This window comes from Pogona vitticeps, chromosome 3 (assembly GCF_051106095.1).
Source record: "Pogona vitticeps strain Pit_001003342236 chromosome 3, PviZW2.1, whole genome shotgun sequence".
In the NCBI taxonomy this organism is placed as follows: Eukaryota; Metazoa; Chordata; class Lepidosauria; order Squamata; family Agamidae; genus Pogona; species Pogona vitticeps.
The window spans coordinates 45,066,407-45,092,299 of NC_135785.1; the positions used below are offsets into that span (position 1 = coordinate 45,066,407).

The 25,893-nt window shown below is 40.4% G+C and overlaps 1 protein-coding gene across 8 annotated transcripts in view; it reads left to right on the top strand.

Annotated features, from left to right (window-relative positions):
• The window catches only part of EPHB1 (EPH receptor B1), a 436,605-nt gene that overhangs the window by 101,330 nt on the left and 309,382 nt on the right, over positions 1-25,893 (top strand). The window lies entirely within an intron of this gene.

A 25,893-nucleotide genomic window follows, 5' to 3' on the forward strand; every position in this document is an offset into this window, starting at 1 on the left:
AATCCTTTTGATCATGGCATTTACAAGTTTCAGGAGTCACATGGTTCTGCTGATGAAATTACCAAATGCTGTTACTTGCAGAAGGTGAGATAGCTGGGAAGAAACTGTCAAGACCTAAGTGATATCTAATCTGAGCATGCCTGTGCATTGTGCAGTGCAGCTTTCATTGCCCCTTATAATCAGGGTATTGATTTCTAAAAGTATTTCAGGCTGTGTGGTTTGTAGCAGGTGAAAAATTAAAGGAGCATTAAAGTTTGTAACAAGAGAAGAATTAAAAGAACTCGAGACCTGGCTCTTTAGGCAGGCCTTCCCTCCTGTCAATACCTAATTTATTTGCTATCTTCAACTGTATTAATGTTGTTTTATTTTATTATTATTGAGTGTTGTTAGCTTTGAGTAGACTTTGGTCTAGATGGGTGGGATATTAATTAATTAATTAATTAATTAATTAATTAATTAATTAAATAAATAAATAAATAAATAAATAAATAAATAAATAAAGTAAAACATGAAGAAAGATATGAAGCAGATTGGAGAGAGAGAGAGAGAGAGAGAGAGAGAGAGAATGGTTTAGACCAGTAGTTCCCAACCATGGGGTTCTCAGATGTTCTTGGACTAGAACTCCCAGAAGCCATCACCACTAGCTGTGCTGGCCAGGAACATCTGAGGACCGAAGGTTGGGAACCACTGGTTTAGACAGTTGCTGACCTGTGCATTTTTGTTCAAGATAGAGAGGTGTGGGAGGTTGTTGGAGATGGATGTACAAACTGTATGCTAGAGAGAAAGAAGGATTTCAAGGATTGAAAGTTGTGGGAAAATGTGGTCATGAGATTATAGGACTTCGTGAGTTCCAATAGACGTAAGCCTATGATCTGGGTTGTATTCTTATCAGAGCTCAAAACACTGTATTTTAAAAGGAATTCATAGTGTTACTTGTTACTTCTTGGTAACCACATTGCTCCAGTCAAGCAAGTAATTCATTGCATTGCATGTTATTAACAGGTTGCACCGTCCTGCATCGTCCTTGCCAAGAGGGCAAAAGAAACTAGGAAATAGTTGGGTTCCCTCTTGTGGCTGATTTTTAAAAACCTTGTCATATGAAAATATTCCAGCATGTTGGAAATATTTATAAAAATATAAAAGGCAAATCCTTGCCATTTAGGATTGATAAGAGAGTTTGAAAATCTGAAAAAAAAATGCTGTAAAAGTTCCTCTGAAAATACGGTACCTTAAATACAGCATTTGAAAATAATTGTTTGTTTCTCATTATACTTAAAAAGTAACTTTGTACCTGCAAATCACTGGTAACATAAAATAATCAATTATAAGTTACAGTGCTAATTTTCACTGCATTGAAGTCCTGATTCTTATGGAGATATGTGTCTACACATCTGTGCTTCTGGCGGAAAGTGAAGCATTGCTGTCTGTTGTATAAGGTTATTTGCTGCCACCACTCCCATCACATTCCCTCCAACACATTGTTAATGTGTGTGGCAGGGCGGTCAGTAAGGGGAAAAGGTGTGGCACTGGAGGAGCAAGATGGCGGAAGGAGGCAGAAACACAGGATGTCACTTTCAGAGACTCATACGCCAAGCTAGTTCTTTTTCATGAATGCCTGGCTCTGAGGTAGCTCTCAGAGTCAAGGCACTGTGGGAGGAGTCATCTGTGAGACCAGCTGTGATGTGTGTTTCCTCCAAAGACCCACTCAGAGCTGGCCATTCAAGAAAAAGAGCCAACACTAAACATTGCTAGTCTTGCCTTCTGGAAGGATGACGCCCTTCTTCTCTGGCATTGTATGAAAGTGAAGAAAAGCAGCCAGCTTTGTAGCAGCAGCAGTCATCCAGAAAAGCACAAGCTCTACAGGGCAGCAGTGGGGATGTCCACTGTTCCCAGCCAAATACCAAGTTCACCGTCTACCAGGCCTAAAGATCCCATGAGTTCTGCACAGGATCTAGCCTTGCAAGCAACTTGTGGAACAGGATGGAGGTGCCCCACCTCAAATATTCAGGGGAGGTAAACCCCCCCACACACACTTGACTAATGAGACAGCCTTAATTGATGTGTCTGCTAGATTCTTAGAAGATGTTATTAAAAGGTGGAGCAAAGTCTTCCCTAGAGTAAACAGAGGGAGTTTGTGCTGATTTACACCAATTGAGGTTGTGGTCACACTGACAATTTGAATTGATTTCTGTTCAGAATTTTTAGAAATCAGGTTCAGGTCATGTGGTATTTAAAGCAGTGGCTGTCTTCACATGCACTGAATGGAAATAAATTTATTTCTGGTGATTTAAACCATTTTTGGCTTCCACAATGCTGAAATCAAGTAATTTTGCCTTCTGTTTTATGAGCACGCTGTTTTTAAAGGTTTGGATTTTATTTAATTATTTTAAAGTAAGTATAGTGGTGCCTTGCTAGACAGTTACCATGCATGACAGTTTTTTTGCTAGACATTGGCTTTTTGCGATCTCTATAGCGATTCGCAAAACAGTGATTCCTATGGGGGAATTTCGCTGGACAATGTTTGATCCCTGCTTTGCAAACCGATTTTCGCTAGACGATTTTGACAGCTCCCTCTGCGCTCGCAAACAGGCATTTTTGGGACCTAAGCTTCGCAAGACAGCGATTTAAACAGCTGATTGGTGGTTCGCAAAGCGGCTTTCCTAGACACTGATGATTCTTCCCCATTGGAACGCATTAAACAGGTTTCAGTGCATTCCAATGGGGGAAATGCTTTTTGCTAGACAATGATTTCGTTAAACAGTGATTTCAGTGGAACGGATTATCATCGTCTAGCGAGGCACCACTGTAATACATCAAGTGTGTCTAGGAGGTGCCATCTGGTGTCATAATACGTACTTGCTAGAAACCACGAGGGAAACACTGAAGAGATGACTTGAGCATATTAATGATGAAATAATGAGAATTGGAGGGAGGGGAAGACTTCCAGTTCCTTTGTGGGGCAATGCATGATACATAATCTGTGTTCAGGCACGCCTGCTCTGTGCCCACTGGTCTTCTGCTCCACTGGCTCCTTCTTTGACCAAATTAACAGAATGGGGTAGATGGCTGTAATGCTAAACATATTGATGAAGTGATGCAGCAATAAACATTTTAAGAAATAATTAAAAAAAAATTAAAAGGAAAAACAGTGGTATCCCTGCCACCCAAAATCCAGATGGGCGCAAATTAAAATGACAGCAGCATTCACATCCACCAAACCACATTGAATTGAATTGATTTTAGAAGTGAGGTGTTTTAAAAAGCCTCTGCTGGCCAATTGAAAAAAAAAACTCACTTTGCAGCCCATATAAATTGATTTCACCCTTGCATTGTGTGAAAAATAAAACCTGAGTTGATTTAAATTATGGTTAAATTCAGTTATTATTGCCAGTGTGACCATAATCTGAGTTTTGCTACCGCAAAAAAATAAAAAAAATAAAAAAAAAATCAAATGACAGTAACTATTGCAGTGCAGATTTGAGTGTCTTTGAGGTGCTTCTGTGGTGTGTTCACTAAGGAAAAGCCTCGAGAACACACATCTGTGGAAATAGTGCATATCATCCACCCAAATCCTGTTTTGAATAACAAGAGATCTAGCATTTCTCCCCCATTATAAGTAGTCAGTCATCCAGAAAAGTAACATTCTGCAGTGTTGCTACCTCCCCCTTTAAATTACATCTCTTTAAATGGTCATTTTCCTTCTCCACCTCTTCCTGTATTCTCTTCTTTGTCTTTGTGATTATGTATCACTATGTTTTTTCACCTAAGACTAATGATGGGTGTAGGTGTTAATATGGAGGGGGGGGGGGAGAGAATTAATTGGGTTCAGAGCAAGAAGAGACAGTGGAAGGAGTATGCTCCCAACCCCATCTTGCAATCCTGGTCCCCAGCTGCCTTGGAAAGAAAAACGTTTGTAGCTTGGCTCTTAGAGGTAAGAACGAGTTATATAGACCATTCCATATGTATGTTACCAAATGATTGCTTTTTGCAATAAAAGGTTGTCATTCCAAGTTTGTAGGCAAAAATGTTGCAGGCTTTGATCTGTTAGAATTACGAGAGCAGCCCTTCTGTTGCCTCCCCAGTAAATTTTAGATAGTATTTCACAGGGGCGGTATAACTTTTGAATGGTAAATAAGAACTACCAGTTGGCAGATAGGTTCTTAAAAGTCTTCATGGTGTTTCTAATGTATAAGAAATCTGTAAGCTTACTCGTGTAGAAGAGCCAAGTAAACATATTTACATCAAATAAGTAGGATGTAAAAATCTCTGCTAGAATTGTTCATTCTAGATAATGAACTCTAAATCTAATTGTAACATTTAAGTAGAGTTAGACTCCTTGAATCAGTGGGATTTAGGTAAGTGTAGACTTACTAAGTACTGTTTATTTAATGGGTCTACTCTAGTTGGAACTAATAATAGGATTTAGACCTAAATTTCTTCAGTTTGAACAAGACTGAACAAAAATTATGAATACAAAGCGACTTCAACTACTTATCATTTTAAAAATGTAGTTTACAACCAAGTTAATGTCTTGAGCTTCACGTCTTGCCATGTGCTCTTTGGTTTAAAACGAAAGAAAGGACTAGCAATCTTTTGGGCTACAGAGCTGTGCTCTAATCCAGAAAACAGGATTCTTGTGGAGGGTCAGGCATCCAACCTTTCCTGTTGCTAGATGACTGTGTGGCCCACTGCATGTTGTTATACATTAACGTGTGAAGTGGTCTGAATGTTGGGCGAGACTTGGAAATTGACCTTCATGTCCTCTGTGAAAATTATTAAAAGAAGAATTTTGGATATTGAATTCTAGGTCCTTTGTAGTGTTGCCTGTTGGAATCCGGCTCCAACAACCTGTGGTGATGGGAGAGGTCCCTGAAAGGTTCCGGAGGGAGAGACCTCTGAAATAAGGAGACTGCAGTCGAATTAATCTTTTCAAAGCGTGCTCAGGATCATTGGCTGAAGTTGCTGTTCAAATGGTTCAGTGATAACAGCTCTCTGTGAAAACAGCTCAGCTCTCTGTGATATCAGCCTCCCCAATGATGCCTGGCACCTCCTTTTATTCTCTTACCGGTTACATAACATCAACTGTCAGGTTTACATGAGCCAATAGGACGCTCTGCTCAGTAACACACCATATTACATCACATGAGGAGATCAACATGGTTCATACAACATGGATATTAACATGACAAGAAATACCTTTATATGTTTAGCTATGGCATACATTCCCACAGTTGCCAAGAAATTTTGTTCACCATTGTTTTTCCATGTTCCTCCTAAAATGGGTAAACCTGCTGCCTAGCTTTCCTTGCTCAAATCCCCCCAAAAACGTAGGGCCTTTTCTTTGGCCAGATGCAATGTCATGCCTACTGCTATATTACAGTATATGGCAGATTTAATGCAGTTCCCTATTCTGAAAGGCACTGCCCATGTGAACAGAGGGTGTTGGAAACCCTTGTTCATATGTTTTTGCACTGTCCACTTCACTCTATTGGCCGATCAAGGTTGATAGCCTCAATTTTATTAAAGCTGGAAGGGAGATCAGAGCTGGATAAAGTTTGCTATATGCTGGCGGCTGAGATGACTGACTGTAGCGAAATGCCAACAGGTGACGTCATTCCTGCCTGTCCATCACAGAAGCTCAAAAGGGAGGAGCCAAGGATAGGGCAGGAGGGGCGGAGTTAGAGAGACAGTTGGAGATGTGGAATGGCAGTTAGGGTTTAGAAGAGAGAAGGAGAGGGTTAGTGATTTGAGCTGAGTGTGTTAGGAGAGGGAATTGAGATACAAAGATATTGAACAAGCAAGAATGAAGTTACTAGTACTACCAGAGATATATTGATTGAAAGTACATGGTAGTTGGAATAAAAGTGATTGCATACATAATCCAATCCGTGTTAAAACCTGACACATTTCTTAAGTGATTTTATGTGATTTACCTTTATGATTTGTTTGACAATAAAAGAATACTTCATTAAATCTCTGATTCCTAAGTTCTATATCCCTTATTTTTGGCAGCACACAGGTATAACATAATTGGTATTAGGAGAATACCTGGTGGCAGCGTGAAGGAAGAAGGGCATGATCCCTTGTGAGGGCCAAAATAAACAGAGGGAACAAGGTAGATCGCCACACTGACATTGTAGAAACTCACAGACTTCCTTGATACTATTGTTATGGGATGAACCATTGTCCCTTTAAGGATGTCTAACATGTTTCTGCCCTCTTGGTGCCTATAACTTGTATATGTAGTTACCTAACAAAGCACCATGACTATGTCCAATTTCTGCTTATGCCAATAAAGGTTTTATCAGATCAGATCCTCCGTGAGGCACTGTGAGCTCACTGGGTGTCCTGGGGTCTGTCAGTCTGACCCAGCTCGACATACCTCACAGGTGGGTTGTGTGAAGAAACCATACACTGCCTTGAACTCAGTGGAAGAAAAACAGGCTATACATGACAGAAATAAAGACATATAGCAAGTTCTTTGTTTTAGAAATGGGATTTATTTTGATAATTTGTTTAAGCTTTTTTGATAATCAAACTGAGGCAAATTTATTTGAAAGCTTTGCCTCCTCTGAAAACACCTGAATCAATTCGTATTTGCTGCAAATGTACTAGTTTTGCACTAATATTTTCCTACAGCAGAAATATATCTTTATATTCTCAGGTACATGTGCAGAAATCTGGCTTCGGGTGCAGGTACACATGTATTTTAAAGAATGCATAATTGTCATTCTTAGGGGGCATGTTTAATAGAGGTAAATAGGAACAAAGACGTTTCCTATACTCAGCATAGAGTATAGGTCTATCTAGGCCAGCATTGTCACGAAAAAGTAAGAGTGGCTTTTCAGAATTCCAGGCAGATTTCTCTTTGGGAGATTACCTGGTAGTTCCCCATCTTTGATCCTGCTTAGTTTCCAAAGTTAAACAAATCTGGGTATGTTCATATGGAGCCCAATCCCCGCTGCTTAGTTTAATGGCTTAATCAATTAAACTTCTCTGTAAGTTTAATTAAACGTCTCTGTAAGCTTAATTGATTCAAATGGGCCTATTAGAGCTGTGACTTACTATGCTAAACAATAGGATTTTGGCCATTGAATATGAAAATTCTGTCTTGCATACAAGCTGTAGAACTTTTGAATACATTCTTATCCTTATTTTTAAGAACACGGTGGAATTGTGCTGTTGTGCCTGGTCTAAAACAACATCTATAAACAGAGGGGTGGCTCATAGTCCGAGTAGGTGTAGTTCCTCTTATCCTGGCTCTGGTCACAAGGTACCTATGCTATAAGTATAATTTCTCCTCCCACCCTTTTTGCTGGACAATTTTGCCTTCTTCTGCACCATAGCTTTGGTGCTGTAGGTGACCTTCCCTCCCTTCCTCCCTCCCAATCTTTGTATAGAGATACCTGTTTCTGTAGGAAAGTACAAAGCTTTTCTTTGAGAAGACGGTACAAGAAAATGAATTATTTCAAATTGCTAAGCAAACTGTGAAATGTCAAGGAGCTTCAAATAAATGTTTTGACATCTCTGTTCTCCTCCCAATCTTTTCTTTGCCAGTGCAAGCCAAAGGAGTGATTAGGGGAGCTGGCAGTGTTGGTGGAAAGAGAATAAAATGGCCCAATGGATAGAGGATTCTATCTGGGTGTGGAGCAGCCACGTGTCTGTTTCTGCTGTGGCCTATAGGTGGAGCCTTAAGGGAAAGCCTTGACTTAAGATGAGAGCAGGACCCCAGACTTCAAAAGACAGAGGAGTATGTTTAAAATGCCCCTCCCTCCCATCTCAAAAAAAAAGCAAAATAGACAATAGTAGGTGATTATTTGAATTTCTCTTCTTTGCAATACATTTTTATTAGATATTTAGCCTAAAAAGGGATGAAAAGGACTATATAAATGTCATTTTTTCTTGATTGTTTTGGTAGAAGGGAGAGGAAGGAACACTCTAAACAAGCACATTTGTGCTCATCCCTAAAATCAAAGTATGCAGCTGAAGAAAAGATTTCAATCTCTTGATGAATCCTCTCATTTTACTTGACCTTTGCCGATGACCTGACCAACAGCTATGCCTATTCAGCTTCTCTTTCTAGGACAATTTAAGCGTCCATGGGTTTGTTTCCAGAGCCTTGTAAGGAACCATTACATTGTCGTGTCTCCACCTACAGAATAGACAGCAGGTACACATGTATTTTAAAGAATGTGTAAAGTTCCTTTACACCTGGCTGCCATATGGATTTCTGCAGAATAACACCAACAGGTTCATAGTCTTCCATTTGGGAAAGTGTGTTTGATCCAGAGCCAAACTAAATGAGATGCCATTCATGAAAGTAATAAGTACATTTAAAAAAATAAATAAAGAACAAACACAGGGCTGCAATTGAGAGCAGTACACTGATGGAGGGGTAAGAAAGCTTGAACCCTGTGCCACCATACACTGTGGTTTGATCCAATTTCAGCTATTTGCAATGGGAAGGAAGCTTCCAGTGATGCAAGCTCCCTTACAACAGGTGTTGGGAGGTCTTGATCTGATTTTAGACTGCAGTAGAGATAAAGGGCTGAACCCAGGAATCTTCAGCAGGGTTCCAATTTTCTTTAGACCCACTTCACTTATTTACTTAATAGTCACACAATTGCTAACTGTGTGAGTTATCTCATTGGGCACTGATTCATAAAAATAAAAAGGTTTTCTTAAGAAATCGTTACTGAAGGAATGCTTCTGAACACACTTGTTGTAGTTATGTGCCATTAAGTTACTTCTGACTCATACAAATTACTCACTTCCGAAAGGTCTCAGGTCTTTCAAACCAATCACATCTAGTAGAAATTAAACTGATACAATTTATTTTCAAAGATGTAGTTTCCTTATTGCTGTTTCATGTTTCTATTGCTTACATATCATTGGTTATGGCTTTGATCTTATTTATATGGTCCCACAAACAGAAATACTGTATCCAGTTCATGGCTGTAGGGTGGGATCTAGACTATACAGTATTTCTTTTAAAGATATCCCTTCCCACAAGCATTGAGTTTTTTTTTAAAATCTTTATGAAGATTAGAATCAAATCCGTAATTTAATGGGTAGTTAACTTTTCTGTATCCAGTTATTTGGTATCTGTTCATAAGTCAGCCTTTTTTGAGACATGCACAGGATAAAGTCTTACTGACTGCCTTGAGATAGATTTATTTACATTTATTGTAATGTAATTTGCCCTGGCAGCTGGTTGTACATTTCCCCACATAAGACATGCTACCTATTTAGGAAGGTTGAAAAGGCACCGTTCTGAGTCTGAAGTGTACTGTGTTAGCATTGTTACTTCTACCATCACTCGGGGTGGTTTGTCTTCCTTTGTGTAGTCACTTTGCAGTGGGATTCTCTTGTCCCTGAACTCTCTTCAAAAGCAATACTTTGCATGATGGAGTTCAATATCTGAAAGTAGCGAATCCCCTTAAGATGTATCTGTACTATACGATGGAATTTCACTGTATGGTCTTAATGTAATGAGAAAATGGTATCTATCTGCTCGATATAGGATCTGACTTGAATTAAACAGTGTTCTGTGAATGGTTTGCATTTTGTTTTAAAATTGCATTCTCATACTCCTTGCCCCCCCCCAAGTTATTTTTCTGAACTGTTCTTTGTCTTTCCCATTTTTTCCATCCCAAGATGCAGTGTTTCTCAATTTTCTTTTTTTTTCCATTTTTCCTCTTGGTCTCTTATCTCCCCTCTTGCCAACACCTCTCTGTAATTTGTTTGCAGGCAGGTTGTCTCTTTGATTTACTGTGTCTTTTCTCAATAGGATTATGATAAATGGATTGCTTTGCTCAGCGAGAACTAGACCAACACTATTTACTCAGGCTAGGTCAAGCCCATGCAAACACATGAAAGGTGCTGCATCCTGCTTTCCCCCTCCTATTCCACTGTTTCAGTTTGCTACCTTGAACTGAGACCCCCATGCTGCACCACTACGCACAGAATCTTGATTATCACATAGGAATGAAACTGTATGACTCAAACTCTGAGTATGATCAGATGGGCATTTGTCCTGCTGTTTGGTCCACTGTGTGGATGGGCTGGTTCACTCCTTTTGCCAGCAATCAGATGGTGTAATTGCTAGAGCTACAGAGGAACTAGAGACCAAATTGCTAACATGCGCTGGATTATGGAGAAAGCCAGAGTTCCAGAAAAAACATCTACTTCTGCTTCATTGACTACGCAAAAGCCTTTGACTGTGTGGACCACAGCAAACTATGGCAAGTCCTTAAAGAAATGTGAGTGAGAAATCTGTATGGGACAGGAAGCTACAGTTAGAACTGGATATGGAACAACTGACTGGTTCAAAATTGGGAAAGGAGTACGACAAGGCTGTATATTGTCTCCCTGCTGTTTATTGGTGGAAGAGATATCAATAACCTCCGATATGCAGACGATACCACTCTGATGGCAGAAAGTGAGGAGGAATTAAATAACCTTTTACTGAGGGTGAAAGAGGAGAGTGCAAAAAATGGTCTGAAGCTCAACCTCAAAAAAAAAAAAAACACACAAAAAACTAAGATCATGGCCACTGGTCCCATCACCTCCTGGCAAATAGAAGGGGAAGATATGGAGGCAGTGACAGATTTTACTTTCTTGGGCTTCATGATCACTGTAGATGGTAACAGCAACCACAAAATTAAAAGATGCCTGCTTCTTGGGAGGAAAGTGATGACAAAGCTAGACAACATCTTAAAAAGCAGAGACATCACCTTGCTGACAAAGGTCTGCATAGTCAAAGCTATGGTTTTTCCAGTAGAGATGTATGGAAGCGAGAAACGGACCATAAAGAAAGCTGACCACCAAAGAATTGATGCTTTTGAATTGTGGTGCTGGAGGAGGCTCTTGAGAGTCCCCTGGACTGCAAGGAGAACAAACCTATCCATTCAGAAATCAACTCTGAGTGCTCGCTGGAAGGACAGATCCTGAAGCTGAGGCTCCAATACTTTGGCCATATCATGAGAAGAGAAGACTCCCTGGAATAGACCCAGATATTGGGAAATAGTGAAGGCAAGAGGAGAAGGGGATGACAGAGGACAAGATGGTTGGACAGTGTCATTGAAGCTACTGACATGAATTTGACCTAACTCCGGGAGGCAGTGGAAGACAGGAGGGCCTGGCATGCTGTGGCCCTTGGGGTCATGAAGAGTCGGACACGACTTAATGACTAAACAACAACAAAATTGCTAGTGTGAACCAGTCCATCTCCAGAGCTTTCTACTGGCACCTAAGTGACTTAAGAAGACCTGCCACTTCACAATATTGGGCAATTAATCATTTCCTCCACTCTTCCCTGGAGGGGCACAGGAAAGAAGCAAAACTTAAACAGAATTGCTGTGGCAGTGCTAATGCACGGTATTACTTAGATTTTTTTTTTTTAAAAAAATGGAAACAGTTTCCCAGAAATGGGGGAGGGGGAATGAGAGGCAAGAATGGGTATTGCTGTTTTCAACAGGGAATCAGACCTAAAAGGGTTGCTTGATGTGCACATGCCATTCGGATCGCATCAAATGGCATACTGGACCTCTACCTGACCTTAAGCAACCTTCTTTAGCCTGCTCCAATTGAGTCCATGTAGGCAAGTCCTACTTTAAGTAGTATAAAGCACATTGCCCAATGACAAAACATAGCTCTTTTAGTTTTTAACAAATGTTACCTTTGACTAGCTAGGGATGAGAATCTTCTTGACTAATGTGATATATAATATGAACTGAAGAGCAGAAGTTTTCAGTGTTTGAAATATGATGATTTGGATAAGCTTATCAGATCCAGGGATGCGTACCACACACTAAATATCTGCTGTGTGTGTATTTAGTGCCCTGTAACCTGGTGTTTGGTTGTTCTCTTCAAAACACACTCACAGTCATGATGATGTATAGACTCTCCTGTCAGAGAAACCTCCTTGTCTGGTAGGCAGGTAATCCCATGATTAGTTGGCTACTATTATGCTAGAGCTTACACTGATAGAGTTGCATGGTATGCTGTGTTCTGCTAGTAGCCATGTCCAATGAGTAGTGGTAGGGAAAAAAGAAGCAAAGGAGAAATACTAATGCTGCAAGCCTCTATACCAGGTCTGTCATACAGCAGCACCATATTGCCTGTATATGAAAAGCTCTGATCAGCAGGGGGTGATGGCAGAAATGCACTGATGAACCTTGAATATAGCTACTCTCTCCACCGTGTACAAGCATGCTCCTAACAACAGCTCACAGTGCCCTTCTCAGAATTTGAAATGCTAGAGGCCAAGAGAGTGCCAATTTATGGCTGCAGCCACAAGCTCTAGGGATTTGAATCTCCAGACTTATCTGTTTCCTTACTTCTTCTTTTCTCCTTCAAATAGCAAACAGATCTCTCTCCATATGGTTTAAAACTGTACAATCCTTAGGGGAAAAAAGAAGAGAAAAAGGAAAGATGGGGTAAGATTGCCTTGCAGCTCAGGAAAAGCTTCTCTTCCTTGCCTTTCATATCCTCTTTTCTGGTAAGGACTAACCCCTGCTATGCAGATGACTTTTAAAGCAAAATTGATTGGCCGATTGTACAAAGTGTAGCCAGGCCCTTCTCAAGTATTGATGTGATAGCCATGCCCTGCAATTTGCCTCTAGGTACATAGCATTCAAAGATACCATGATATTGAATGCAAAGCCTTTGTTTATAGGGTTCCATTGGATGTTTTTTTCTGCCTTTTTGGTCTTCTTAAATTAATACTCATAATTGTGTCCTGTGGCAGTGAATTCCACAAGCTAGTCACTTGACAGGGGTTGGATTCAATGATTTACAAGGTCCCTTCCAGCTCTGTAGTTCTAAGATGATGATGTTTATTATTATTTTTAGCTCTCTGAAGAAGCAATTCCTTTCTTTTGTTCTTTTGTTAACAAGCATTGTTAGATGCTTTAAAATCAAACAGTACTATGAAAGTGGTGGAAAAGCTTCAGTTTCTCCCACTGTCTGTACTTTCACAAATGAAAAGTTTCTGTGCATAGGGCCTAATGATTCATTATAAATAGCCTGTTGCTGAAAGAGGGAATTCTTTACCTACTGAAAACATCTGACTGTGACAGTAGGAGATTTTCACTTCTCTCAGTTTTTGCAAACTAGTTTACTTTTTCTGTAGTCACCAGGAGGAAAACACAAGTCTTGTTCAAAAGTCTCAGATATAAAGATCTGCTAGAATGAGGTCTCTAGGACATCATGGTGATTTCATCTAGAATGATGGGTTATCTTGTAGTGACAAATTTGTCTCTAAGTTTCTTTAACTACACAACCTTCAATTCCTTTGGTTTTTTCTTGGAGAAAAGATGCTCCAGATTCTTTGATGGTTATTCTTCCTCTTTACTGTTGCAGCTCTTCCCTGCTCTTTGTGTCTGCATAAAGGATCACAGTCCACTCAATTTATATAATATCTTAATGATGCGATCATGTCAACTCAACCTGCTCTTTAGAAAGGAACCAGTCACAGATCCAGAGTAAATAAGAGGCATTAGAGGAGTATTTTTGAAGGCTAGTGAAAGCACCTAGCCACAGACCATAGAGGTGTTTAAAGCTTCCGATGCGCTTTGAACTTGTTTGGCTATTCTGTGGATAATTCTTGATCATAATGAATCCACAGGAGATTGATGGCGATGGCTCGTTATGTTCTTGCCACGTTGTTCTGCGGTAATTCTGGAGCAGCGAAATGCACCATTAAAGGCAAAGAGCCATGGGAATGATGGGCCATAATTAGTTGTTGCTGTAATAGTTTTGATTGAATGTGTATAGATATTGCAAGCAGCTCTTTTGAGAATGGGTACTCTTAGGGACGGTTAAGCAGAGCGGTGCTTAGCAAAATGAAAAAGGGTCATCCTACTCTTACCCAACCTGCCTCTCCACAGCCATAATTAAAATGTTTAGCAGTTAAGGGAGAGCTCTGGAAGAATCATGTCAAAGTGCTCAAAACATGCTATTCTTTAGGAGAGGCCGGCTTATTCAGAATGCAGGAGATGGGCCATGGAGAGCACAGCTGTACTGCCTTTTCCTCCAAATTAGGAATAATAATAATAAAAAAAGAATCTCACCCACCCACCACTAGAAATACTCCATTCGCTAGAATTACCCCTACTGCAGGACTAGAGATGCAAAATCTTGCAGAAAAAAAAATCGATTGAGTTAAAAAATGTAACTCTATGCCCAAATACATGGATAATCCTTAATATAGCAAACAATTTATGTCTGAATCATATAGTTTCCAGTTCACTATACTCACTTGGGGGTTTCTCTTTTTTTTCAGCTTTTCTTTTTTCCTACTTTCCAGATGGTGAAAAACTAAAATACATGTACTTAAATAGCAATAAGTTGTAACAGTTTATAGCTCTCACTCTAGTATTGAATGTACTGTACATTCATAGTTTTTGTGACATAAAACTGAGGCATTTGTTCTGGGGTGGGTGTGGCTAACTGACAAGGGGTAAGATTTATTAAGCAGAGTGGAATCTACTTGTGACTAAATATGAACAGGATTGTTTTATGCAAGCTGTTTTGGAAAGGTTTTTCACAGGCAGTCTTAAAATGTTTAAATAATGTTCAATTACTAGTTGAAATGTTATTGAATGCCATTTTGATAATATTATAATTTTATCTGTTGAACAAATTGTGAGTGAGCCTTGCTGAAGTTGTAAAATAAATGTAAGTTTGCCAGGAAAATAAACTTGGATATATTTCACACACACCCTTTTTTTTTTTTTTTTTGGTTATTCTGACTTCAAAAGGGATAAAAGGTAGGGTTTTAATTCATGGCTTCAAAGCATCCAGAAATAGTGTCTATATATATGGATCAGATCAGTCCCCACAGCTAGCAGGCACTTTTTTTAATGAAGCAGATTTTTCATTTATCAAGATTAATTTTATTTTATATCATTAGTCTTTTTTTCCTGCTCCGGTTTACATTTCATGTGCTACATTAAAAAAAAAAGATTAATAATGTCAATTGTCAGAACTGCCTGTCAGACTTCATGTATGTTATTCTTCAAAAATAAAAATAAAATCAAACAAAACGTTACCAATCAGCATGAAGTGATGCCAAGATTTCGGTCTTGTTAGGTTTTTGACTTAGAAAAGGTTTGTGCCACTCTTTAGTTAAGACGTCAAATCCTGGAAGTGATAAACTGTGGTGATACTTGATATGAGTTGTGCTGAAACTTATATTGAATTTGGATCTATTCATTTGCTGCATTAATGGATATGTAAATACCCATAGCTAAAGATCCACATGTGGAAGATAACATTGCCAGAGTACAAGTCCACTTATGTATGCAGTGGGGCTTTTTTGTCTTCTTATCCTGAAGCCCTTCAAATCTGCCATGTCCATTTAAAAAGAGAGCAAAGATCCTTAGAAGGGTGGCTTTGGTAACAGATTTATGGCCTTCTGCAAGATCTTGTCAGTGAGATACTGTCCTTAGATGTAGTGCCCCACTTTTCTCATAGAAGTGAATGACATTCATTTAGCTCTCTGGGGGGACTTAAATCAGTGTGCTTGAGCATGGGGTTAACTTGCTCCCTCACTGCCTTTGGTGACCTCAGCCATTAAGAATCTAGACAGTTCCCAACTTTCTGCTCATTAACAAGGTGCTGGTTGCATTCCTAGTTGTATGTCCAGTTATGCAGCAGTCATGAAATGAAGAACACAACTGGTATCTAGGTAAATTTGCCACTGCAACATATGTGATTTAACGTAAACATGCATAAATTACTGATAGAATTTTGGCCAATTTGTATTTTAAAGGTCTTAGTTACACTGAACTATATGATTTTTCAGATGATATATCAAGGCCCTGGTCACATGAGGGAAAAGTTTTATAATTCTCCTGATACTTTCCATATGTTGTTGTACTGAATCATGGTCATGGGGTTTATATCCAAGAATGAACATCCCAAGGCATAGCAGTACCAATTTATTTCCTCTTATTTGAATTATTATGGCTGGCTACACCATGGTACCTGTTCATTTCCTTTCTTTATTCACATGACAAATTAGCCCCTAGATTTATATTTATAGGTACATCAATATATCAGAAGAAGTCTCCCTTTAAGGCAGTGGTCCCCAGCCTTGGGCCTCCAGATGTTCTTGGACTTCAACTCCCAGAAATCCTGGCCAGCAGAGATTATGGTGAAGACTTCTGGGAGTTGTAGTCCAAGAACATCTGGAGGCCCAAGGTTGGGGACCACTGCTTTAAGGTGTGCAGTTGCGCAATTGCACTTGACTCCACCCCCTCTGCACAGCTTTGCTCTTCCCCTGTGCACCCACAGCTATTGTTTCCATCCCTTTTCATTCTGGTTGCAATGGAGTGCCATGCAAGGTGGGGCAGACTCGTACAAAGGGGTGGTGGTGGTGGAAATTAGAGGGAACATTGATCAGGAAGGAATTTCTGTTTAGGAAAGTGTCTGTTACACTGGCTGCTCCTGCAGAAATGTATTGCACACAATTGACTTGGAATATTAACACGGCAGTACTGGCAGTCACCCCCTCTCCCGTGACATTGGTATAGCAATGTTTCAATGTATCTTCCTACAGGAAAATAATAAATTACTTGCCAGTAATATAATGGTGGCACCCCCGTGACATACGTTTAACAATGTATTGATGTATTGGCACGAAAGTTTGTTTTCTAAATGTGCACGCTGCAGTAATGTTGGCCACCTTCCTGACTTTGATTCTCAAAAGAAGCAGGGCAGGTCGTGCACACAGGCAATTGTACAGGATTGTAAGGAATTGTAAGGAATTATACAACGAAGGTACAAAACACAACCCTCCTGGTGATGGGAAAATGCTCCATAGTTACACCACTGGCTGGGAAAACATCTCAATCTTGACTCTGTGTAGTGTGATCAGAAAAAAAAGCATCGAACTAACTGAGGGGATAACTAGAGAACATTCCCCTAATGTGACTAGGGCCTTAGTTGTTGGAAACAAGTCATTTTACCAGTCAAGCTTGATGCAAAAATCTTGACATGATTCATAGCTTTAGGAAACTATTACTATACATTTCAGCATTCATTCATTCATTCATTCATTCATTCATTCATTCATTCATTCATTCATTTATTTATTTATTTATTTATTTATTTATTTATTTATTTATCTATTTATCTATTTATCTATTTATTTATTATATCTTTATTATATTTATATCAGCTGGCTGGATAGCTCAGTGAGTTAGGCATCTGGTTGCAGAGCCAGAAGCTGGGAGATCAATTGCCCACTGTGCCTCCTGGGGAAAGAGGTAGCCTTGGGCAAGTTGCACAGTTCCAAGGTGTCCCAGAAGAAGGAAACGATAAACCGCTTCTGAGTACTCTCTACCTATAAAACCCTGAAAAGACTTGCCATAAGTCAGAACTGACTTGAAGGCACACAATTATTGCTATTATATTTATTCTAGCAGGATAACCCACAAAATATCACAAGATACTTCCATTTGCCCCAGAACCTATCCCTGTATAGTGAAGTATGGGATGTTCTCGCTATCCTAACCTTTTTTCACTTCCATGATGCTTGCTGCAGGCTGGGGTGAGCAACACACAGCATGCACGCACACCCACCAATGTTTGTGCTCCTTATAGTTGCCAACCTCCAATGTTTATTTTTTTGAAATAGGGTGAAGGCCACACTTGGGCACCTCCAGGAACCATGGTTTGCCCTTTAGAACAAGAGACATGACCCTGAAGGCATTTTTTTTAATAAAAAGGAAGTCTTTTTTTCACATCTAATTTTAGCAGGAGAGGATGCAGTCTCCCAAATTGTATTTGTAAAATGTCTCTTTTTTGTTTTATTGAAAATGATTGGCCCACTTATATTTATATATAATTAACAAGAGTTGTTGAAATGCACACATACTAGGCATTCCCTATCTTGATCTTGATCCTTCATAAGGGGAACAATATTGCCAAAAAATAGTGCTAATTAGTATCAGCCATATTTTAGCTGCTATCAGTTAAGTCACACATGCTTACATTTTCTCATGACTCTTTGCTCCTTCAATTTACTCCTCAAAGGCCTAGGGCTCAGCGTTTCTCTTTTGCTTCATGAACTCTATTATCTGTCAAGTTCTCAAAGTATTCATGACACTGTCTTGTCCCATTATTCTTCCATCTGCAGATATTATCCATTCCTTCCTTGTAATTGCCCAAGTCATTTCAAGTAAGAGAAACCTAAAACACCAACTTCATCTGCAATCCCTCTACTCAGTTACCCAGAAGTATGCCACAGCTGAACCAAGCACGATTTATTTCTGAGTAGACATATGCAGGATAGCTTTGTCAGATAGGCAGTCCTTGGAGAGAATCATTTGCTGATAATTTCGTAGTGAAGACACCTCAAGGAAAACATCCATTCTAGCAAGATTGCTTGTTGACAAAGGGAGAGGTAAGATAAAGCAGACTCTGCTTTGGCTGTTGTGTTATTTGTCCTAACTGGCTTTATCTGACATTGGACAATCCCTTGCTGTTTCCACTAAAGTTTCTTCTGTGTGCATGTGTTACACTTCTATGCCCTTCTTGCCCCTGACATTGATTGCTGTAGTCAGAATTTCACAAGAGTCTGTCCAGCCTTTGCAGAACTATGTCACCCCTCTTGGGAACAAAGCTATCCCTGCACTCCTACCCCCATGCCAAGTTCTGCTTCCTTCCCTCCAGCACTGATTTGTGTCTGGAACGTGAGAATAACATCACAGATGGATATTCATTTCCTCAAAGAGTATGTTCGTGCATTTTAATTGCGAGCATCTTTACTTGTTACTGGTGTAATTGTGAGTAGACTTTGTTTTTGTATTGATAATTAGGGAGTAGAACAGATGGTGAAGGCTTAGTTTAAAGTAATGTGTCCATTAAAGAAAATCTACTGTATGCAGCTGAAGAGTCTTCACTCGAGCAGAACTTGGTTGCTTCAAATAAGGTTTGTATCCCCAGCAGAAAGCACCAAAGTAGGCAGAGTGGGATCAGTACTCCCTCAAGAGATGTAAGGCATATTCTCTAGGGACTGGGCGCTTGGAGTAATGGGAAGATGCAGTGTATCCCCAACATTTATGGCAGGAGTCCAGTGTTCATCTAGCAGCAGCAGTAGTAGCAGTAGCAGCAGCTCATAGGCAGGCATCTGGAACTAATTTTTTTTACAGGAATGGTTGTATGAACCACACATAGCAATGGCGTGCAGCCTGGCATGGAAAGCATGGGAAGGAAAAGACAATTCGCTCCACTTCTTGCTGTGATCACAAACGAAAATCATGTTTATATACACACAGAACTTTTAACAGAGTTCTGGCATATTCATCATCCTATGTCAAATATTTTTTTGTTCCAGTCCTCTGGATGATAATGGGCTCAAGATCTGTCACTTATTATATCACTTCCATATATGAAGTCTGGCTGGCTTGCTCCCAACTCCTCACTTGCCTAAAGCAGAGGTTAAGCAGCAGAAAAGCAAAGCATGCTGCTTATATATTGCCCCCATAGCATTTAAAAGACTTTCTGGTTGATTTACAAGTTAATTATGCCAACTACACAGTGCCCCCTGCCCCACGAGCTGGGTACTCAATTTATCACCTTCAGAAGGATGGAAGGCTGAGTAAACCTTGATCTGGCTACCTGAATCCATTGAAATAGAACACAGGTTGTGAGCACAGTTTTTGACTGCATTACTGCAGTTTAATCAGTGTGCCAAGAGGCTCTTCACAACCAGCCAGCTCATCAGCAAACTCTACTGAGATGTCTCATGTAAACACTGTTGTAACACAAGCAGTCAAGCATGGAAGACACATTCACTATGAGGGTTGTTGAGCCCAATCCCTTGCTGAAGCAAGGAATCAACAGCAAAGACCTTGCAAACAGATGGGCCACCCAACCTCCAAAGAAAGGCAGACCATCACCTTCTGAGGCTGTCCACTCCGCTGTCAAATGGCTTCTACTGTCAGGAAGTTATGTCTAAAGTTGGTATTACATGTTCAATGCCCCCCTCAATATTTTACTGTAAAAAGGAGAATTGCTGCTCCTGGTGATTTCAATTATTTATTTATTTAAAATATTTTTGCCCTGCCTTTCTCCTTGAAAAGACACAAGGGAGCTGGTTCAGTACAGATTTCTAGGATCAGTATAGTAGGACCTCCCCACCCACCAGTACAGTGGTGCCCTGCATGACGACAATAATTCGTTCCACTGAAATTGCTGTACAGTGAAATCGTTGTTACACGGGGAAAAAAATCCCCATTGGAATGTATTGAAAACTGGTTAATGCGTTCCAATGGGGAAATTACCTCATCGTCCAGCGAAGATCCTCCATAGGGAAGCCATTTTCTGAGCGCCGATCAGCTGTTTTTAATGGCTGTCTTCCAAAGCATTGGTCGGAAAACAGCAGGAAGCCATTTTGCAGTGTTATAAAAATCATCATATTGCGAACAAATGGTTCGCGAAGCACGGACCTATTCCACGTCCAGCAAAAAAAAACCCATTGGAAACATCGTTTTGCGATCGCTATAGCGATCATAAAAAAGTCACTGCAAGGTTGTTCTGCAAGGTAATCTTGTAACGGGGCACCACTGTATTTGCAAAGGATTGCTTCCATTATCTGTACCATGAATACCTGAAGCCATGGATACAAATAAACTCAATGTATGGAATGGAGGCAAAGGCTACAAGGGGGCAGCCTTTTACGTTATGCATAGGGTTGCGGCACACTGTGGATAAGTGAAATCTGGGATATTGATCCTACAGATACAGGGGTCCTACTGTAATCTAGTTTGTTTTACCACAAGAAAAAGGCAACAGGAAGGCTGGAGGACAGAAAAAGATGCTTAAGGTTGCTTCTGGCCCTAGCCCAGAGACAAAGTTTGCTTGCACTTGTATTTTGAGGGGACAGGATATGGATATGTTGTTGGCCTCATTTACATCATATTTGAACTGTGTGTAGGTTAATCTTGTGTTAAGATGGATACACATTCTATGGTTTTAAAAAGTCTGTTTGCTGGAATGATTTGCTACTAATGGCTTAGCAACATGGCCGGCTAATGATTTCTAATAATCCTGGTTGGTTTGGAATGGGTACCAAATCCCTCCAGGAGTTTAGCCAGTTTGATAAAGCAGGCATTTTGCTTCCAAGGAAATTACTGTATTGTTTATCAGCTTGGTTTTTATTGTGTTTGCAGTCCTAATAGAACAGCAATCTGTGGCATGGATTCAGCATAATGGACAATGTGTGGAGTGGGAAGATTTGCTGAGCTTGTGATTGTGCATGAGTTTTAGTTTACTTAGTGCTTCAAATTTCCCTTTTCAAAGCAGCTGCTTGTCCATTGACTGACCTATGATTGCTATGTAAGGGAATAGTGTCTGGCTGATAATATGACATAATGAAGCAAGCAAAACATATTTTCCAGATATTTGGCCCTTTTTCTGACCTCCAGGTCTGCACACGTATCTGTTTAGCATGGAGAGGGAGGCTGTTCTGGCAGTAAGGACTTCATTTGGATATGGGTTGGTCATACACAACTCATGCAAGTGTACAGCGTAACACTCAAAGCTTTCCTCTGGCCTCACAATGCATATATATATGCTAATACATGCACTGTTTTCTGAGAGCACCAGCCAGGAATTAGGACATTTTAGACTTCTGTTCCTTGTATCCTGAGATTGCTTTGCCACACAAGTACTAGTCAGTTGGGCATAGGGGAAGGCGCCATATGGAAAACTGTTCCTGAGTGACTGGTCATACAATCTGATGGATTCTGGGAATTGTAGTCTAACAAGTAATGTTTGCAAGCATTGCTCCTGGTCAAAAAGTACCTATTAAACTGTATGTGTTTTGGGCTGCTGGAGACATGGCTGTGCATCCTGCTTCTGCATTTAGCCTGCAAAACCACTTTTTTGGGGGGGGGGCATTTTGGGAGCAAAGTGGTGTTGTGGAAGAATGTGCACAAATGACTTCCCCCTTTTTTGCAGGAAGACTAGTAATGAGGAGAAAGAATTTGGCCATGGGGGCAAACTTGGTACTCTTTGTTCCAGTGGTGCTCGATGCCCATTCTGGTTTCTGAGGCAGAAAGCACAACACAGGTGGATGAAGCCAGAAGTGGCCGGTGGAGCCAGGTGCAAAAGTGCCTATTCATATAGATACACACAGTTAAGCAAGCGTTGCCCTACACAGGTGAGACCCTGACTTCCTGGATCTGGTAAGGAGGCAAGCAGGAGTGGACTATTTGGGCACAGCTTGAGCCTGAGGTGGGGCAGTCCCCCATAATGATGCAACAGTTCTCTGCTCCAGTGTTCCCCCGCCAATGGTTCTGAGAGGCACATGTTTGTTATCTGTACTTTAATGGGTGCCGTTCTTGCTTCTTGGCAAGATGTTTTGGCTGTTGGTCATACAGACTCTGTTCTTGAAACATGTGTGCCTGTTGGACTCACGCATCGTTATCTTGCAAAGCAAATTTTCTAATCACTTGCTAATTTGTGCTGAACATGGATTTTAAGGCAGAGTGTTGTACAAATCATTGACTTTGTACTCATGCTTTGCTGTACTGAAACCAAAAATGTTAAATAGTATCTTTTAAAACTGCTGTGAACACTGTTTGTTTGCATCTGTGGTTTACTTTTTTTTAAAAAAAAATTATTTAAAATATTTCTCTTTCTTGCTGTACTAGGAAGATCTCCAAGATTGGTCACAGTTTTTTCAAAAAAAAAATGCATATTAGAACAATAAATAAAATGACTCAGCAGCACAGAAGCAAAGACTAGAAGAAATTTTCCTGAAATGCAGAAAGCCTTTCAGAAAAGCCTAGTTTTACCAGTACCATAAACTGAGGAAGTGAGTGAGGAAGACTTCACAATGCAGAGCATTCTACAGTTTCAGGCACCTCCAGTAGGTTGCCTACTAATGGCTCTGTATCTTGCAGTTTCTCCAGTGATGCTCCTGGGAACTAGTAATTGTGTTGGGGATACAAACAAAAACATCATTGGTGGGGCTAACTTAGGATATTTTGCTGCCTGACGTATAGTAGGGAATATACCCAATGGATTTCAGTTTGAGGGGCTTAGAACTCAAAGCCATCCAAATTATTTTGACATGTGTGACAGAAAATCCCACAAGGACCCCTTCCCCTCCGTGGTAGCAAGGATGGCTTGTGGGCTAGGATGTGGTGTGTGTGCCACACTCCAAAATTCTTGGGAGGGAGACACTGTGTGCTGTGTTCACAAACCATTCTCACCTGTTAGTAAAATTAGGTACAACAGAATAAGTTAATAACCATTTGTTGCCCTTTCATGGCACCCTAAAATCTGCTGTCTGAGGTGGTAGCTTCATTCTACCTATTGGTCGGGCTGGTTCTGATCTTTGGCTAGATTAACTACAATGAAAGATCCCAGAAAGAAGTATTTTGTAAGAGCATCTGAATGTTGTATCCCATCAACACATCAGCAAATGTTGTGAAGGGTTTTAATTAAAGAGTTACAAAACAGACTATGAAGACAGATACAGAATGGAGAAATTTGGATGGAAATTGAAGATACAGGGGAAGGACAGTGAAAGGGGTGTGAAACATCTGACAGCAACAAAGCAGATGAAAGAGGGACTGGGAGTGAAAGAGCGAAGCATAGAAGGGGAATGGAGATAGCTCCGAAGCTTCCGGTCTGATTAATGATGCACAGGCTGTGATTCATTGTAATCCTCTCATTAGCAAGCTGAGAAAAGTAATTTCACACTGGCCCCTGACCACCTTTCCCACTGCTTTTCTCCTCTACCAATGATTGATTGCCCTCGTGGGCTCTTTGTTGTCCAGATGTACACGTGACCAAGGTGGCACTTTACTTGGTAAAGAACAGGGTCTCCCTCCTGGATGAGTGCCAAGCTTCAGATCAGCTAATTGAGCGCTGTTTGGGGGCTTTGAGGTTAGGTGTTTGTAACAGGAGTGAATGCTGGAGAAGATGATTTTGTTAAAATATAAAACGGATTGTGTGCCATATCTTCCACCCAAACATAGGGTACTCAGTGGGGTCTGGAACAAATACAATAAAAGAACAACAAGCAATAAATAATAGCATATAGAGCAGCAACAAAGAAAGAAAAGCAGCCAGAAAGTAATGCATAAAACGTGTTTTCAAATACTGTAGCTCTGATTTTAGATGTCTCCACTTACTGTGTAGGCCAGTGGTGTCGAACTGTGGCCCTCCAGATGTTCTTGGACTTCAACTCCCAGAAGCCTTCACCACCACCTCTGCTGGCCAGGATTTCTGGAAGTTGAAGGCCAAGAACATCTGGAGGGCCACAGTTCGACACCACTGGTCTAGACGCATCATAGGACACAGTAATGTTCAGCAAGACACCTTTGCTGGACTGTACCTACATATGGAGGCTCATGCAAGAGGGTAGCAATTGTGGTGTCCAGCTTTCCAAGCTGTTTCAGGTTTGAACTGAGGTGGACGAATGACCTATGAGCCTCTCTCAGGTGCCTCTATTGCTGGTAGAAATGGAAAAAAAGAATTTTTGTGTGGCCACTACCATCAAACAGCATTTTTGACCTTCCCAGATGCCCTGCTGGAGTGGAGTGATGGGCACTGTAGGGGTAGCAGGTACTGCAGCAGCTGTTGCTGAATTTGGGGTAGGGTGGAGGTGTCATGAGTTTCAATGTAGTTCCTCAATACTGCAGACTTGCCTACTCCTGTTTAGAGGCAAGGACCAGTGCCTTAAACAGGGCCCAGAAATAAATCTGTAAGCAGCACACGTCATGTAACAGCAGTGTTATATAATCAGATTTCTGGATTGCCATCCATCATTTCAATGCTGCATTTTTCTCTAGTGGCAGCTTCCAGAGGCACAGGCAAGACAGTAGAGCATGATCTGCCTTGCCTACAAAAAGCCACAGCACCACAGATGGATTCCTGGCCCCACCTGCCATCTGTTCAGTAAGACCAACCCTAGAAGGACACTCAAATAGTATATCTGGATATACAGGATATAACAGCCAGCACACACTTCTCTAGTCTTAGTACTTCTGACGTACTTGGATTTAGTTTATTAACCAAGTCTTGTTCCTGTCTCTGTTTCTATGGTGTGGGATCTGTTGCGTGTCAAGAGCTGTTTAAGGTTGTAGGTCTGTCTGTAAGCAAGCAGAAGGCTGTCACCAAGGCCCAGAAAGGAAAGTATTATTGCCTAGAAAAAGTATAGGTAATTTATTATGCATATGAGTCATATTGTTTGGCAGCGATAAGTGGCTACCAAGGTTGTTCTGTTACCTTTTGTGTCTCGCGTGTAGGTTGTTTCTAGGTATCTGTCTTGGTTACAGAGCAGATGAAAATCTGACATTTAAAAGTATTTAGGTAACAAATGCAAAGGTTATTGTGATTCTTATACCATATGTAGAGAAGGAATTTTGGCAGGTAACGTTTGATGTGTACAAGTGAAAAGCTGCGCCTCTGGGAATTCCCTTCTCTGTGCATCTGTTAAGGTGACTCTTTGCATGGGCTCTGAATTCTTAATCTGAGTCGGTTTCTAGAACTTGTAGTAGATTTGAAATCATAGATTTCAAAATTTGCATCAGCAATTCATGACAGATCTTTATTTATTTATTCTTAAATCCATACAATTTCCTGCGTGCCCTTTCAGTGTCAGGTCAATTATTATTTCTCTCCAGATGAACTCTGTGGCCTTAGGTTCTTTTCTTTGGCTTAGTGCATAAATAGAAGGGAATTGGTGCTTGAAGACAGAGATGAGTTAGTGTTTTTAAAGGGTGTTAAGTATTTGAGAATTGAAATATTTTTTAATATACAGTATTACTTTGTACATCAGCTGTGAATGCTTACATCAGTATAGAGGGGTGGTGGCACAGAAGTAAAAAAAAGCAACTGCCTCCATCTAATAATAGAACTGGT